This window comes from Sinohyriopsis cumingii, unplaced genomic scaffold (genome assembly GCF_028554795.1).
Source record: "Sinohyriopsis cumingii isolate HCF-2022 unplaced genomic scaffold, ASM2855479v2 utg000721l, whole genome shotgun sequence".
Classification (NCBI taxonomy): domain Eukaryota; kingdom Metazoa; phylum Mollusca; class Bivalvia; order Unionida; family Unionidae; genus Sinohyriopsis; species Sinohyriopsis cumingii.
This window is the reverse complement of record NW_028315926.1, coordinates 203,699-223,154: the sequence shown is the minus strand read 5'-3', so window position 1 is coordinate 223,154 and position 19,456 is coordinate 203,699. Positions and strand designations below refer to the sequence as shown.

The window sequence follows — 19,456 nt, the reverse complement described above, 5'->3', positions numbered from 1 at the left end:
GGGTTCACTCCTCGGCCGAGTCATATCAGAGACTTACAGAAATGGTACTAACAGCTGCCTTGCTTGGCGTTCAGCATTAAGAGGTTAGTGTTAGGACTGGTCGGCCTGGTGTCAGGATAATGTGACTGGGTGGGACATCATGCTACATGTCTGTGGCATGATGTCCCAGTGCTAGACATCACTATGAACTGCCACATTGAAGACATCGTAGTGATATGGCTGAAAAATTGTTAAAGCTACGTTAAAAATCAAAATCACATCACGCACACATCTTGTATTTTCCCTATGACTGTTTTGCTGTTTGGATTGGCTGCTTTCCAGATCCCACTGTTGTCAGCAAATTGGGATAGATCTACCTTATATTTGTTAATTATAGTGTCAAGGTCATTTACCATGATGTTGAATAAAGTGGGGCTAACCATGCTACATTGTGGCATACCGTTTTCTAGGTCATATATATCTGAATATTGATCCCCTACTTTTGTCAATATCTTCCGATCTGTTAGGAAGTCTGCTATCCATTTATGTATGCAGCCAGTGAATTTGTATAGATTAAGTTTTGCAATAACACCTTTTGTCCAGACCAAATTGAATGGTTTTCTAGATCGAGAAATACTGCGATTAGATGTCTATTGCATTTGCGTTTTGCATTAAATGCTAGCTTGATGCTTGCTTTGAGTCTGAACAATTGGTCCTGGGTGGATGTTTTGTTGCAAAAGCTGCTTTGTGTTTCTGCAATGTAGTTGTTGTTTTCTAGATGGTATTTTAGTCTGCCATTAATCACTGTTTCCATTATTTTGCATATGTTGTCAGTTAGAGATATGAATCTATATCCATTGATGTCATTTGGGTTTTTGTCAGGTTTGGGTATTGGAATGACGATAGCTTTTTCACAACTTTTGGGTAGTTGGCCCTTCTGACAGCTATTATTAAGTAGATCTAATATGATTTCAGTTATGTTTTCTGGGATGTGTTTGTATATTTCATAGCCAAGTTGGTCTTCTCCGGATGAGGTTGCCTTTTTCTGAGCAAGTGCAGCTGTCCATTCTGCTATTGTGAAGTCCTCGTTTAATATAGATTGTTGGGATCCTAGGTCGGAGAATAGGTTTGGATACTTTTGTTCTACATTTTGGTGGTGCTCTTGGAATTTTTGGGTATGGTTGGAGTTGCTGCTCATGCTTGCAAAGTGTGATGCTGAGCAGTGTGCCTTTTCTTTGTTGGTTAGATTTCCAGTCAAATGGGTAGTTGGTTGCTTGCGTTTCCCCTTTATTGCTTTTATCTTCTCCCATACCTGTTTTGCGTTGGTTTTGAAGTTTATGTTAGAGCAGAAGGCTTGCAAGGACTTTTTTTTTGCATTTTGGATTATTTTTATTTCTTTTTCCCTATTTTTGTAAATCTTAAACTCATTGGAGTTCCCTATGTGTTTAAATTGATTAAGGGCCTTTTTTTCAGTGTTTTGAGCTACTTTACTTTTTTTGTTCCAACATGGGACAGTGGGTTTAAGTTGTTGTCCTCCTGTTCTGGGTATACTTATTTTAGGAGTGACTATGGTGAGGTCGATTGCTGATAGTGCACCTTTGATGGGGTTTAATTTTGTTCCTGCTCCATTGATAACCCTTTACCTCATAGAGCATAGTTACAAAGTGCAGCGTGCTATAAATAGAACACCTGTTACCTATTCGACCCCATATGCATAGGCCTGCCTGTGAACTGTTAAGCAATGTAGTGTATGTTACATTTAACAGCAATTTTAACCATTTTACATTTTTGGTACACATCTATTATATGTGGAAAAATTTAAGAGTAAAGTCCGATTGTTATAGCTGTGTAATTATTTTTCACGGAAGAATTTTTTTATGCTTTAAAATCTTGAGAGAACTCATTCACCGTCATGTCATTGAGTCCACATGACCAACTGTAGCTGCCATTTCTCATAATTGAAATTTACAAGTTTTTCGTCTGCGTCTACATTACTAAGTCATCTGAATTTGATAACTTATAAAAACTAATTGCTGCCTACATCAATATCAGAGCCTTTACCTAAGTTATTGAATCTTTCATTGTTGTGATTCAAATCGTGAAAACTTCGTAAGTACTGAATGAAATCTGCGACCGCCATTTTGGAGAGTGGAGATTACGACCCAGTTACTTTAAGTAGCAGATATTGATTAGTGCATAAACAGTGACCATGTGATATGACGTAATTGTCATTCGCAGAAATTAATGTAGTATCTAATAGAGGGTTTTCCCCGAAGGTGGCGCTACGAAAACCGGCTTAAAATGGCTGATGTTTACAGCCGATGTCAAAGGGCGCTTGCATGCGACTGGAGTAGAGGCGTCAAAAGGCGCTCCCATGCGAATGGTGTAGAGGCATCCAAAGACACTTGCATGAGGTAAAGGGTTAAGGATAACTAGATTGGATTCGTTTGTCCATTTTTCAAGTAGTTTTCCTCTTAGGCTTTGTGTTATTCCTCCTCATCTTATGTTATTGGCGTTAAAATTCCTGTATATGATAAGATTTTCCTCTTTGTCAGTGGTCATTTTCATATAGTGATTGATTGCTGTTGGATTATCTCCCCCTGGGTCATAGACATTTAACAGTTTTATAGTATGCTGTCCAGAGTTAATCATGATGGTTTGAATTTCTATTTGTTCAGGTACGTCTTGGTTTTGATCTGGGGTAACTTCTGAGGTGTTTTGAAGTGAATCAGTAATATAAGTTGTTAGCCTGCCTTTAAATTTACCATTTGTTCTATTTTTAGTATATACGGTTGGGTATCATGGAATTTTGGGGTGGTCTTAGAGGCCTGAGTTAATAATAATAATAATAATGAGGACTTTGTATAGCGCCTAATCTTTAGAAGTTCTAAGCGTTTTACAACATTAGACAACACCTATAAGATAAAAAACATATAATGATATGATTACAAACACAAACACCATGAAATTAGAAAACATAGGGAAGAGAACATGCTGAGAATATTTAAGGTAGGAAACATTATTAGGTCTTTAAGTTTGTTCTTGCAGTCAAAATACGTGCGTTTTGAGTGCACACTTGAATGTGATCACTGTGTCATTGTGTCTAAGTTCAGTGGGCAATTCATTCCACGTTGCTGGGACCTGGTATGCAAAAGAATGCTGTCCATATGACTTTGTTTTCATAGTGGGAATAATGAGTATACGATTGTCAGAAGAGGAGCGTAAGTATCTTGCGGGTGTGTACACATGGGTGAGGTCGGATAGGTATGTTGGACTAGAGTTCGACAGTGAAACGTAGCACAGAGAACAAATTTTGTGTTTGATTCTGGATCAAATGGATAGCCAGTGTAGGTACAGAGCAGTGGTTAGGTGTGCTCTGATCGTGGTACTCTAAGTATGATCCAAACAGCTGTGTTTTGAACTTTTTGAAGTTTCTGGAGCAGATATTGAGATGAACCATACAGAATTCAGTTACAATAGTCCAGTCCAGAGGCTTTACAATGGCAGTTTTGAAAAATGAATTTCCGGATGAGAGAGCAGTATTAATAATAACATCAGTTAGTGAAGGCAGTACTGGATTTGTTTCTTGTAAGCAGATAATGTCAGGTTTACATTTGTCAGAGTTTATTTTTGGGATTAGCTCGGGGATATTCTTAATGATCACGCAGCAGTTCCACTGCCACAGTATCAAGCATTTATGTTGAGTGGGATACATATTGATTATTGATATTTACTACTGTTATGATGTTGGTATGGTTTATTATGATCTCTAGTTTTGATTGGGAAATAATCTGTTATTAATTTGGTTAGCACTTGATGAGTCATGTCGATTGGGACATGATCATTCTTTGTATTTTGTACAATGCTATTATTTCACTAATGAACTGAAGGACAACATTTGTAGAGTACCTATTTGATTTGGTGGCTTGATTATTCCTTTGCTCTGGTGTGCTAGTGGATTTGGGTACTTTGTTTGTTTGATATCTGGGTGCATGATTATTATTATAATGCCTACTAGAAGTTATTGTAGGGGGTGTGCTTGGTTTGGGTGGTGCTGTTTTGCTTATGTTAGTTTTCTGGTTTCTTTATTCTCATTTTGGCTAGTGTTTTTTTGTTGGGTCTGTTTTGTTTGATTGGTGGCAATGTTAAGTTCTGAATTTGTTTTTTGACGGGGTTGGGGTTTACAGATTTTGAATGATATTTAGTTTTGCTTCTTTTTATGATGTGTGGTTCAAATCCATATGTTGTACTATAGCAAATTCACACGCACTTAGGGGGCATTCATATGATTTAGGGTGGTGAGGTCCTGTATAGTTAGCACATTTAATTTCTTTCCTCCTACACTGCTTCTTATGTGTACCCCCACAGTGGTCGCATTTTGAATTGTTTTTGCAAGAGCTAGTGAAGTGGCCCCACACTTTGCAGTTTCCACAAAAGCATGGTTTGTTTTTGTAGTTTTCCAGTTTGTATAGCTTTCCATAGGGACCTAATCTTACCATTGGTTTTGGGTGGGTATTTGGTTATAGCAATTGTTGTTTCCTGTTTTCGGGAATTCTTGAGTTTGAGTTTGTATGTCCTGTTTATATTAAACCCGTAATATTCAAAGTCTTCTTCGAGGTGTTTGATTGTTTTGAGTTGTTGTTCTCTGGGCAGCCTAAGGACTTTTTTTGTATACTGTTGCTGTACTGTTTTTGGTTGTGTTTTGATTGAGCTCAGTACTAGTGTTTGCAGTTAGTGTAGGTTTCCTGCTTCCAATGTTTCCTTTTAGTGCCGTATGTCTAGTTATAGCAACTCTAATTTTTGCAGTTTGTTCAATTTCCATTTACTTATTTACTTGTTGGATTGTGCTGCACCAGATTATTATATAGTTTGTGTTGGGTCTGATGAACGAGAACTCCCATCCGTGGGCCTCTGTGATTGAGAACTGCCGTCTGTGGGCGTTTGTAAGTGCGCTTGCTATCTTATTTTGGTTTAAGTTGATGAATTTTGAGTTTTTGCTAGAGATAAAGATTGTGAGATTGATGGAGTGAAATTTTTGCCTATGCCTTGGGTTTTTCTTTGTTTTTGGGGTAGGTTTTGGGTCTGGTTTGGTGTCTGAATTTGTCCCCTGTTTATCTGTTTGGTGTTTTGGTAATTGGTTTGGTTTTTGTGGTTTCTGATTTTGGGTTTTCCTGTTTAATTCCTTTTCGTTAGTGTTGTTTATGGTTATTTTGGTTTGATTTCGCTCATGGTTAGTCAGTGTTAGTGGGTTTGTTATGGGTTGCATTTCTTTCTTTAGTTCTTTCATGGGTAGCTTACTTCTACTTAAGTATGTTTGTTTAGTCACTTGTTTTTTCACTTTTTTGTTCCCGAATCGACTTTCTAAACTATCTAAGAATTCTGCCATTTCCCTTTGTTCTTCTTGTTCTATGGTTTTGGTGTCTTTTGATGGCCCTGGGGTTTGGCTGCAATGAATGGTTTCCTTACTTTGTTGTGTTTTAAAGTTGTGTCAGATTGTGAGGTTGCTGATTGAGAGATTGATTATATTGCTGTATGATTTTCCTGGGTTTTGGTTTTTGTAGGTTGGGGTGGGGGTTATCAGTTTCCTTATCCATGTTTGTTTTGGTAATTTTGATTGTGATTCATGGTTTTCCAGTGGGTGTTAATGAAAGATTTTGGTTGATTTCGTCTATCGAGGGTTTCACTTGTGTTATATCTGTCCTTGCTGAGTCATTAATTAAAATCGGGAGTGTGTCGTCTAAGTCAATATTTTCTGGTCCTGTACTCGGGTGTAATTTGGGAAAAGTGACATGTGAGATAAAGGGAGGAACTGAGTTTGGACTACTACTTGTGGTTTGAAATGCAGCTAGCCTGTGTGAGTTTGTCTGTGGGGGGTGGTAGCCTTGTGACTGCAAAATTTAATGTTCTGACCAGGGTGTCAGTGGTGGTGGTTGGGTTGGTGTCTGCTCCCACTATATGTTATGGGTTGATTGTTTGGCGTAGTTTTTTGGTGGCTTCGACAGGGGTCATTAGGGGTCCTGTTTGGTGTTGGGGTTTTGGCCATTTTGTTTGAGTAGTTGTTTTTTCTCCTATCCAACTTAAAGTTCCTGAATGAGGTTTTATATGTTGGTTCTGGTTTAGACATGTTTGAGTGTTTAGTTTTTTACTTTTAGTTTTGTTATTTATTTGTTAGTTTGTCATTAAAGTATTTATATGTTATTTATTTATTGTTTTTACTTGGGTTTAGTTAATATAATATAGGGTATGGTAATATTTGGATTATTTGAATATATTACAGTTAGTTATATGTTTCAATGGCCCGTTGCAGATATACTCACTTTGTTTACAATAGTTTTATTGTCGTGAGGTAATGCTGCTATGGCGGATGTTAGTATGGTACCTAGTGTTTATGATCTCGATATCAGTTGATTCAACTGTTTGAGCCAATTATCCCTTCCTACGTCTTTGTCTAATCTGATAGCCTGGGGAGGTTTTGGAAAAAGATGCCAAATCTGTAATCTTGAGAACCTAGTGCGTGCATCTAGTTTATTCAGGATTAGTAAAATTTATGTTCTTTGTTCAGTGAACTTACTTTATATGTTAGATTTAAGTTTGATAATTATACTCTTATTAGTGTTTTATTTAAATAGTTATTCAATTTTGATTAATATTGATTTAAGAGATTTTATGATCGATTGAAATTGATTATATTGATATTGAATTGTTGTTTTTATTTCACATGACGGTAAATCTCCGTGGTTAACGATAATTATTAGCATGTAAGAATACCATCCAGGTGGGTGCTAACATGGTTCCTAGCGCCTGTTGCATTTTTAACTGAACATTATTTCAACTTATCAGATCAATTTTCTTAACTGGTAGGAATGATTGAATATTTGGTAAATAGCGTTATATTAATGTAAGTTACAAGTTTAAAGGTTAAATAGGTGATGTTTTAAAATAGTTATGGGTTAATTAAGTAGATTTGATGTAGAGTTAATAGAAATTTGAAAAATGGCACAGAATAATGGTACCTGAAGGTTAAAAAAACTTACTATTCCTCTTTTGATTAATCTATGATTACCTTTGTTAGGTGGTATTAAATGGTGGCGAGGCTGGCTGGTAGGCTATGGGGCTGGTTGTGTACACTGCTGGGCTGACTGGTAGTGGTGGCTTTCTTTGAAAAAAAAAAATTCCCTGTGGCCAACTTTCCCCGTCTCCGTCAAGAGGACATTGTCTGAACAAAGCTAGAAAAGTGTATCTATCACCCAGTCCTTAACTACCAACATACAGCCAAATCCATTAGATGACAGAATTTGTTTTAACTTTACTGTTCCATTTGTTTTGCCTGTATAATCCAATTTCCGTAAACTGACACAATGTTGGAAAGGCTATCTAAATGTCTGCACATGTATAATTTTTAGTCCATTACTTTATACATATGAGCATTTAAGTTGTACTCAAAGGTTATTCTCTGCATTCACGGGACCGACATAACTATTCTTAGTGAGTGAGAGTGGAGAATACGACCCAGTTACTTTAAATAGAAGATTTCGACCAGAGCATAACAGCGACCACGTGATCTGATGTAATGGTCATTCACAGCACTGAATGTAATATCTAATAGGTGTTTTCCCTGAGGTGGCGCTACGAAAACCTGCTCAATACGGTTGATGCTTATAAAAGGCATCGAAAGGTGCTTCCATGAGAATGGTGTAGAGGCATCAAAAAGCGCTTGTATGCGAATGGAGTAGAGGCGTCCAAAGGCGCTTGCATGAGAAAACAGATTATTAATTTATTTGGGAGGGGGATATACCGAAAACGCATAATCCGAGCACAGATACGCATAAGGCATAATGTAGTGTAAAAAAGCGTAATAGTTGGCATGTATGCACTAATGTGTGAGCTTCTTGTGATTGTTGAAATTGTTCAAATTTTTGTTGCTGGCAGTCTACAAACAATTTCTTGTCAGTCAGGATTGTTTACCAAGGTCAACAGTTTGAGTACCATTGAGCAACAAGTCGACAAAAGTTGCACAATAATACCAGTACTGGTCATTGGAAACGACAAACCTAATTAAGCAACACCTTTTTATCTGATTTCAGCCCATTATTAAAAGATCACCAAATTTGTAGTTGCCTTTGGTGGCTAAACATTTGTAATTGTTTCAGTCATGATAGTCATTACTGAATAAAACCCCAAAAATGGCAAAGTTTGTTGATTTGAATTACTGCAAAGGAAAGGACTTATTCAATTATTTAAACCTGGTCAGCTTTGTCCTTTTTTGCAATGTGAATATAGATGGATAGATAGATGGATAGATGCTACTATTCAGTGAAAAGAATACAACTTTTTATCAGTGCTAGGGCAATTTTTTTGTGGATTTGCTTTACTCGTGCAATTAGTATGGCAGGAACAGTTTATTTGAGAAAATATAGATTTGTAATTAGAGAGGGAGTGGTAAATATGACATTATAGTATATTTGACCGTGTGCAATAATGGGTACGAATTGTCCATCACTTTGGGTATGAAATGACCATCACCTTGGGTACGAAACGACCAATTTCTACTGGGTATGAAACAGCTTGAGTACAGATTGACCATAAGTCTATTGGATATCATGTGTTTATTTGTTCACCTCACATGATGGGAAATATGATCACTGCCAGCACCACAGAGATTAATATCATTGCTTACAAGTTAAATATCAGTCATCCATGTACTGTATTATGTTACACCGTACACATGATTCGCAAATTATAAGCAGTGATATGAGCCCTATGGTTGTAGCAGCCGACATGAATTTATTTTTGTTTTAAAGATTAAATCAGGTTGAGAGGTAGCAATAATCAAGTGGAACTGTAGTTTCTGAAATTACTGAAAGTGATTAAGGTTCACTCAAACTTTATAAACGTTTTAGTTGAACAAAATGTTTACAGTTGCTGCCTCAGGATTGAATCTCATTTTTGGACTTGTTTTCCAGCATGACAAGATCAAGACATGGTATGGGAAAATGCAAAATTGGCCTTATTACACAGATGGCCTCTATACAGAGGTTTATCTCATATCATTATTCTACTTACACTATCAACAAAATTGTTTAATGTGTATTATTCAATCATAAACTGTGTAAACAGTATGTTGTTGTATGCCAGTTTAAGCAGACAAATAAAAAGACCAAAAGAATGATTTCTAATGCCACACCCTGTGATTTAAATAAGAAGGTAAAGTACATGAGGGCATAAGTATGAGATAATAAATGCACATTGATTGACATGAATTTTCTGTATGAAAATAACGATTTCCTTGTAAAGCAAAAGTTCAGTTTAATTGCACTGATCATTTTCAGTAGTAATAAATGCACATTGATTCACATGAATTTTCTTTATGAAAACAATGATTTCCTTGTAAAGCAAAAGTTCAATTTAATTGCACTGGCAGAGTAGTCAGTATCGCTTCACTTTACTGCTCATTGCCTTCTCAGCTGTCTGGGCGGGTTTAAGTGAGAAAGCTGCCAGTAATTTCCTGTTGGTTCTTCCTCCACCATCTATAATGGCCACCATATATATAGCCTATCTTGCAGAGAAATGTTGCTGAGGCACAAAACAGCCAACCAACTCACAATGACTGCTTAATGCCAGGTAACCATTATATATGTGACATTTATGAAGCAAATTTGAAAGGGGCAAATTGGTACATCCTTTGAGGCAAGGTGATATGGTAAGATCAATGTTTGGACAGTGTGTGTGTATATATATATCTAAGACACAGACATGTTACGTTTTCTCTTTTGCAAGATTCTGATCAATTGTCCAGACTTCAACGGCTGATGAAACTGTTGTCTGGACCAGATCAGCTGTCCGCTGTCAGCCAGGAACAAGAAGGTCATAGAGACGATATCTCCCAAAGGGAACCAGCTTCTGAAGATGACATAACTCATAGCAATGATACATCAACTAGTCCAATACCAGACCAAGAAGTTAAATTAGAATACTCCCAGACAGCAGAATTGTCCGTTACCAAGGTGGATGGTGGACATGGTGTGGAACATTCAGACCAAACAAACTGTTCCACTGAGTAAAGCAAAGTCCAGTGAGAAAGAGAAGAAGAAGGATGTAGTGATGGAAATCATCCATTTGATAAATGAACATGCCGACAAACTAGAGAAGGATACAGTGAAATATGCAGCATTGTCAATATGGGATTTTGCAGGGCAGTATGCCTTCTAAACGACTCATCAAACATTTCTAACGAGTCGTGCACTGTATCTCCTGGTCATAGATCTCAATCAGCAAATCACAGATCTCATAGAAGATGACAAATGTTTCCTTGATATGGAGGGGATAAAACCATGTAAAGTTCATGGTAAGTAGAATGCTTTTAGCCATGAATAACAAACCAAGAGAATGGGAGTGTACAGAGAGCTAGAGGGAAAGGTTTCTCTTGAAGCTTGTATGTAATAAACTAAGACTACTGTAGTTCTAGGGAGCTGTTTTGAAAAAACGTTAAAATTACATATTGACACAAGTTTTAAAAAGGCATAAGAAAGTAAAGGGTATTGTTATTTGCACTAATGTATAATGTGTATTGGAACAAATGGTATTGGTTATTGACACTACATGTATAATGTATACTGGAATAAGGAATAGTGTTGTTTGCACTAAATGTATCATGTATACTGGAATAAAGGATATCGCTATTTATGCTAAATGTATAATGTGTATTCAAATAAAGGATATTGGCATTTTTACATGAATTGTTAATGTGTATTTTGATAAAGGATGTTGGTTATTTACATTAAATGTGGAAAACATATCAAAATAGTTCAAAAACTGGTTATATCTTTGATCAGAATATATTTACTTTGTACATTGTAAACTGTCAGATATTTGGTATAACACATAAAAGTTGTAAAATATAATATATTTGCATTTTTCCATACTTATTTGCTTGCAGAACTGAAAGTCAACCCCAAAATGGGTGTAACAGTCCTGTGTACATAACTTTTCACCAAAGTTTAATTGTATCTTTGTAGACTTGATGTAACATTGTTGAATTTGTTTTTGTGTAATTTATGTTATTAATGGAGGACCATAAGGAAATTCATCTAGAAATTAAAATTATTATTATTATCATTATTTACTTGATACAGTTATATAGTAAGTAGTTTCTGTTTTCTTCAGACCTGGTTGAGATTTGGATGAACTCAATACACACCTGTGCACCATCACTTCATGCCAACATTCCTCATGTGATTCTGGTTGGCACACATGTGGATAAGCTTTCAGAGGTATATTAAGTTAGAATGTAATTCTTAAAATTTGCATTAATATTTACTTAAAGTTGGTATACACAGCTTTGCCTATTGTATAGTTTTCTCTTTTGTCTTATATTTGAGGATATGAAGAGGAAAGTCTGAAAGGATTTATTGAAAGTAATAAAAATTGAATTGATACGATTTACATTTTGTTGATGTCTATAGAGACAGCATCAAGTCAAGTCCCATTGTCTGATCTTAAAACAGTTTCTGAAATGAAAATTGGACAATTACTCAGGATTTAAAATCCCGGATTCATTATGATCAACATGGACACCTATTCAGGTTTTAAAATGTCTTTATCATTACGATCAATATGGACACATCATCAGGCTTTAATATCCCAGACTCATTATGATCACTATGGACAAATATTTAGTTCCATATGTTTGTCTTCCTCATCCATGAATGTTGTCTCTAGAATAGACTTGAATACTAGTTTCATTTATTTGAGGAACGAACTGTCAGTCATGGTAATATACTAAGACTAAGTAACACCAGAACACCTGATTAGTAGGTGTGGAATTTTTTAATGGACATCAACACAGATTAGTATTATTATATCTCCTTACCAGAGTTTTGAAGTAGGCTTTGCATCCTGTCAAGTGTGTTTGAGATCATGTTGCTCATTAGACAGCATTAACAAACATGGACAATTTATGTTTTATAGAGAGGTTAAACATTTTTGAGGTTCATGGTCCCAAGCTCTCTACAAAATACTATTGGACTTGCTCGTTTTCAAGGAATATGAATCTGATAGACTTCTGCATGAAACACAGTTTAAAGGGGTTTCATAGAGGCATTAGCTCTTGACAAGACAACATCATTTGGCCATGACCATTGATTAGGACATTTTAAGGGAGAAATAGTGAAATTAAAATGAAAATGAAACTCAACATAACAGTATTCATTACTTGTAGAAATGCATTATTTAGTACTGAATTACTGAATTCCTATATTTGAATAAATAATTATGAAAAGAGTGAATACTGAAATAATACAATAATTGATATGTATTGTCTATGGAGACAGGTGGTTTTAATATGAAGGTGATAGCTATATTTAGGATAGATTGAAATAGAGAGAAGTGCAGGCATATGTGGAGGGACAGACAATTAAAAGTAAACAGTCTGACAGAGAAGTATACAATAGATAGATTGATACACAGAATGTCATGTTGCTAATAAATAAGCAGCAGTGGTCATTAGTATGCTTGATTTAGAATGTAAATGACACTCAAAAATCTGCATGCATGTGCAATGATCACAGTTTAATTCATTTTATTTACAGAAATCTCGAAAAGATGTCATTGAAAAGTACTTTAAGGACCTCCGCTACATTTTGAAAGACAAGCCAACAATATGCCACCTGATGGATGATATTGTCATTGATAACACCCAGAGTGATCCCATGCTGGAAACACTGAAAAGAAGAATTTTTGAATTAGCATCAGAACAGTCGCATTGGGGGGAGGAAAAACCTGCCCGCTGGATTCCCTTGGAACAAGCAATCATGATGCTAAAAGATTCTGGTGTGAAGGTAAAGCTAACAGGAAAACTTATGACATTTATTGACCTTCCATAACTTAAAACATTTATTGACCTTCCATAACTTAAAACATTTATTGACCTTCCGTAACTTAAAACATTTATTGACCTTCCATAACTTTAAACATTTATTCACCTTCCATAACTTAAAACATTTATTGACCTTCCATAACTTAAAACATTTATTCACCTTCCATAACTTAAAACATTTATTCACCTTCCATTCACCTTCCATAACTTAAAACATTTATTCACCTTCCAAAAGTCAACGCATTTGCATACAACTTATCTATTCATCCATATTTTGCATTTCTCATTTCTGTAATAAATGTATAACTTTGCTTTACATGACCTACTTGTTCCGAACTTAGTTGATGTCATGTACTTGGGGTAAAGAAGAATCCTATTGATTTTAAGGTCAGAGACTCTGCAGGTTAAAAAAAAATAGTTTCTGTGCAAAAACGGCATTTTTCAACCATATATCTTCAACAAAGATTGTAGATGGCTTACTCTTTTGGTAAGGTTTAATTCTACTGTTATTGGAGTTGAAAGGCTAAAGGTCATGGTTACTGAAATGGAAGAAAAAAGAATTTTGCATAATTTTGTAAGTCATGTACCAAGTCAAGATAAGTCTAATAGCAAGTCAAGTCTTAATACCAAGTCATGGTGAGTCTAATACCAAATCAAGATAAGTCTAATACCAAGTCATGTAACTCTGTTCCAAGTCAATGTAAGTCTAATAGCAAGTCAATGTAAGTCTAATAGCAAGTCAAGGTAAGTCTAATAGCAAGTCATGGCAAGTCTAATACCAAGTCATGTAAGTCTTGTACTAAGTCATGGTAAGTCTATTTTGTACCAAGTCAATGTAAGTCAAATAGCAAGTCATTGTTAGTCTAATAGCAAGTCATGGCAAGTATAATACCAAATCAATGTAAGTCTAATAGCAAGTCAATGTAAGTCAAATAGCAAGTCAATGTAAGTCTAATAGCAAGTCAAAGTAAGTCAAATAGCAATTCAAGGTAAGTCTAATAGCAAGTCAATGTAAGTCAAATACCAAGTCAATGTAAGTCTAATAGCAAATCAAGATAAGTCTAATACCAAGTCATGCAACTCTGTTCCAAGTCAATGTAAGTCTAATAGCAAGTCAATGTAAGTCTAATAGCAAGTCATGGCAAGTCTAATACCAAGTCATGGTAATTATATTACCAAGTCATGGTGAGTCTTGTACCAAGTCAAGATAAGTCTAATAGCAAGTCACATTAAGTCTAATACCAAGTCATGTAAGTCATGTACCAAGTGAAGATGAGTCTAATAGCAAATCAAGTTAAGTCTAATACCAAGTCATGTAAGTCATGTACCAAGTGAAATTAAGTCTTAATACCATGTCATGGTGAATATAATACCAAGTCATGTAAGTCTAATACCATGTTTAGATAAGTCAAAGCAAGTCTAATAGCAAGTCATGGCAAGTCTAATACCAAGTCATGTAAGTCTTGTACCAAGTCATGGTGAGTCTAATACCAAGTCATGTAAGACTTGTGCCAAGTCAAGGTAAGTCTGTTAGCAAGTCAAGGTAAGTTTAATACCAAGTGATGTAATTTTAATACCAAGTCATGCAAGTCTTGTACCGAGTCAAGTTAAGTCTAATACCAAGTCATGTAAGTCTTGTACCAAGTCAAGGTAAGTCTAATACCAAGTCATATTGAGTCTGGGGCTCCAAGTGACCAAGTGGTCTAAAGCGCTCTTCGTTTTAGATCACTGTCATCTCACCTCTGTCTGCATGGGTTCGAGTCTCAGATTCGGCTAATGTGGGTATGTGAGAAAGATTGCCAGTAGCTTCTCGTGGGTCGGTGGTTTTTCCGGAGTTTTCCTGGGTTCTTTCTCCACCATTAATACTGGCCTCCATGTATAGCCTATTGTGTGTGAAAAATGGCAATAAATCCTACAACAGCAACAAATAATGAGTCTAATATGAAGTTAAGGGAAGTCTAATACCAACTTATGGTGAGTCTAATACCAAGTCATGTAAGTACAATACCAAGTCATGTAAGTCTAATACCAAGTCAACTAATTCTGATACCAAGTCATCTAAGTTTAATACCATGTCATGTACATCTAATACCAAGTTATTTAAGTCTTGTACCAAGTCAAGATAAGTCTAATACCAAATTATTTAAGTCTTGTGCCAAATCAAGAAGAATCTAATACCAAGTCATGGTGAGTGAGTCTAGTACCAAGTTATGTAAGTCTTGTACCAAGTTATGTAAGTCTTGTACCAAGTTATGTAAGTCTAATGCAAGTCAAGATGAGCCTAATAAGAAAATAGTTTTCTACTTAGCTCATGCTCATGGAGACATGTTGGTTACTAATCATCTGTCAACATCACTGTGATTGTGCCTACATGGATGACTCTGTAACAAAACAAAATGCCTTGATAATTTGAACTAATGAATAAAGTTGACCTGTTTGGAATATTTAGGATGGTTCAGTCCATATGGCTTTTGGAATGAAACAATTCTAGGCCAGTGTAGTCTACTATATTAGTTCATTTACATCAAATCATCTTGTTACATAGGACATCCCATCCAAGTCAGTGCAGTGGATGGTTATGTGATATTGTAAACGTAATTTCAGCTATGAAATCAATATGATGTGATGCAGATGTAGAATTTAGCATTCAAATGTAGTTGAAGTGATTTCAACTAAGTGTAATGTGATGAATATTGGAACTCTAAAGGATGTTAACAACAGCATTAGAATACAACCAACTACAGCATTAAAATACAGCCAACTACAGCATTAGCATACAGCCAACTAAAGCATTAAAATACAACCTACAGCATTAAAATACAGCCAACTACACCATTAAAATACAGCCAACTAAAGCATTAAAATACAACCTACAGCATTAAAATAGAGCCAACTAAAGCATTAAAATACAGCCTACATTATTAAAATAGAGCCAACTACATCATTAAAATACAACCTAAATCATTAAAATAAGCCAACTACAACATAAAAAGACAACATAAAACATTAAAATACAGCCAGCTAGACTTAAAACACAGCATACATCATTAACACATGGGCAACTACAGCATTAAATACAACCAACTACAGCATTAATATACAAAATACAGCATTAAAATACAGCCAACTACAGCATTAAAATACAACCTACAGCATTAAAATACAAACAACTACAGCATTAAAACACAACCTACAGCATTAAAATACAACATATAGCAGCAAAATACATCCAACTGCAGCATTAAAATACAACCAACTACAGCATTTCAATATAACATACAGCATTAAAATACAGCCCAAATAATACAAATACAGCCAAGTACGGCTTTAAAAACATAACATAAACCAGTAAAATACAGCCAACTACAGCTTTAAAATACAGCATACAGCATTAAACCATGATCATTTATAGCATTAAAATGCAACAGCATTAAAATTCAACATACAGCATTACAATACAGCCAACTACAGCATTAAAATACAACACACAGCATTAAAATATAACAGCCTACAGCATTAACATACAACCAAGTGGAGCATTAAAATACAACCTGCAATATTAAAATACAGCCAACTACAGCATTAAACTACAACCTATAGCATTAAAATGCAGCCATCTACAGCATTTAAATATAGTTCTATGTGATTGTGAAAACTGATCTTTATTGAGTGAGAAATGAGTAGGGAGTAAGACAATGTGACTTGAATCCATCTTTCACTTGGGATTGTCTCCATTAAGACACTGTGACTTGAATCCATCTTTCACTTGGGATTGTCTCCATTAAGACATTGTGACTTGAATCCATCTTTCACTTGGGATTGTCTCCATTAAGACAATGTGACTTGAATCAATCTTTCACTTGGGATTATCTCCATTAAGACAATGTGACTTGAATCTGTCTTTCACTTGGGATTGTCTCCATTAAGACAATGTGACTCAGATCAATCTTTCACTTGGGATTGTCTCCATTAAGACAATGTGGCTTGAATCCATCTTTCACTTGGAATTGTCTCCATTAAGACAATGTGACTTGAATCAATCTTTCACTTGGGATTGTCTCCATTAAGACAATGTGACTCGAATCAATCTGTCACTTGGGATTGTCTCCATTAAGACAATGTGGCTTGAATCCATCTTTCACTTGGGATTGTCTCCATTAAGACAATGTGACTTGAATCCATCATTCACTTGGGATTGTCTCCATATGAAAGAGGAAATTGTTTATAGGCATTCAAATGTGATTCCTGTTATTTGATAGGGAGTATTGTATTTTTATTCTGTATATATTATTCCTCAGGGAGAGATTGAAATTGTCTGATTTTTCTACATTTATTCAAAAAGTTTGCAATGAGAACTTAAGTATGCAAAATATAGATTAGGATGTATCAATCTTGAATGTGCTCATCACATATTACAACTTTTAGTTAGTGGGATCTATCACTTTTATTATTAGGCTATAACTCTTTACATGTCTTTCCATCAGGTTGTTGGATTGTAATACCTCTTTACATGTCTTTCCATCAGGTTGTTGGATTGTACCAACTCTTTACATGTCTTTCCATCAGGTTGTTGGATTGTACCAACTCTTTACATGTCTTTCCATCAGGCTGTTGGATTGTAAGACTCTTTACATTTTGTTCCATCAGGTTCTTGGGTATGAAATAGCTCTTTACCTGTATTTTCATCAAGCTGTAGGATTGTAATAACTCTTTACATTTCTTTCCATCAGGCTGTTGTATTGTAATACTCTTTACATGTCTTTCCATCGGGTTGTTGGATTGTAATAACTCTTTATATTTCTTTTGATCAGGCTGTTGGATTGTAAGAACTCTTTACATTTCGTTCCATCAGGTTGTTGAATATGTAATAACTCTTTACCTTTATTTTTATCAGGCTGTTGGATTGTAATAACTCTTCATTTCTTTCCATCAGGTAGTTTAGTTTTAATAACTCTTTACATGTCTTTCCATTAGTTTGTTGGATTGTAATAACTCTTTACATGTCTTTTGGTTTCCATCAGGTTGTTGGATTGTAATAACTCCTTACATGTCATTCCATTAGGTTGTTGTATTGTAATAACTCTTCATTTCTTTCCATCAGGTTGTTGTATTGTAATAACTCTTCATTTGTTTCCATCAGGTTGTTGGATTGTAATAACTCTTTACATGTCTTTCCGTATCCATCAGGTTGTTCTATTATAATAACTCCTTACATGTCTTTCCATCAGGTAGTTGGATTGTAATAACTCTTTACATGTCTTTCCGTCAGGTTGTTGGATTGTAATAAGTTAAATAATGCTTTACATTTCTTTCCATCAGGTTGTTGTCAGGTTCTTGGATTATAATAACTCTTTACATTTCTTTCCTCAGGTTGTAGCACGCAGTTTCATTGAAGATATGAATAGATCGGGATCTGTGAGGATTGAGGACAGAGATGAACTGGATCTCTTCCTTAGGTTCCATCATGAGATGGGCACAATCCTCTATTTCAGGTGAGAGAAAGGCTTATATTTCCCAGTTGAATCGGCAATGTCTATTAATTGTCATTTAATGTGAGATTAAAGCTATTTTTCCTAGTTGTAAAATAGCAATGTTTATTAATTCATTCTTTGCTAAGTTAATGATGCATTAAATTGCATGCTTAAATTATTCCATTTTTGTATATCATGTAATATAATGATTGTTTATTATTCAGTGGTCTGTACCATACAGGGGGCCCTAAGTGTAGCTCCCCCTACGAAATGATCATGAATATTTCATGAACTGGCATGAACGGTTCATGAACATGAACCATTCATGAAAGTTCATCAAAAGGTTCATGAACTATCATGAATATGCATGAACTGAAAATGGTAAGTTCATGAAATACTGAATTCATGAACCAACACTTCACAAAGTGTACTTGAACAGTTCATGAACTATTCATTAACTTAATTCATGAACAGTTCATAAAAGTTCATAAATTGGATCATCATCATTCATGAACAGGTGCATGAACATATTCATAAACTATGATGAACAAAGTTTCTCAGTGATTCATGATTTCAGGAACAGTGCCTATCAATTTTTTTTATATTTCCTGACAAAGTCACAAATACCTATTTCATCCTGAATCATAAAATAACCTTTGATGTGGGGGTTTTAATACAGTATAAAATGCAACATATTATCTTAAAAACTGTATTTAATTTCAGATAAATTTTAATATGCAACAAAGAACATGTAAACTGACAAGCGATATTCTTTTTTTTTTACCCTAAGCAACACTTTTTATAAGTTGTGTAATTTTTCTTTGAAAATTATTCAAGAGATATTGGGGCAGTTGTGTGCAATCAACTGTTGAAGCATATTCCATCGTCATGGAGCTGTCTTTCAGCTGGGGTTTCTCCTGACCAATCTTCTTCCAGAGACTGACCTGTCTGATAACTCTTTTGTGAAGATGTTCATGGCCTATAATTTAATCAAATCCTGCCTATTGTCACTACTGAATGTCTCCATCTGCAACTTAAGCTGTTCCATCCGATTACTGTTTGGATCTTTAACATTGCTGCAGCAGTCACAATTTAATGTATCTTCCATCTTGGCCATAGGATCCTCCAGTTT

At 35.3% G+C, this 19,456-nt stretch overlaps 1 pseudogene across 1 annotated transcript in view; it reads left to right on the top strand.

Annotated features, from left to right (window-relative positions):
* LOC149773263 (uncharacterized) overlaps window positions 1-19,456 on the top strand; it is a 72,330-nt pseudogene that overhangs the window by 11,548 nt on the left and 41,326 nt on the right. Inside the window, exons 3-7 of the transcript XR_016417417.1 lie at window positions 9,757-9,999; window positions 10,172-10,324; window positions 11,143-11,249; window positions 12,567-12,815; window positions 18,224-18,345. The product of XR_016417417.1 is annotated as an uncharacterized LOC149773263 (transcript). The remainder of the gene's footprint in view (window positions 1-9,756; window positions 10,000-10,171; window positions 10,325-11,142; window positions 11,250-12,566; window positions 12,816-18,223; window positions 18,346-19,456) is intronic.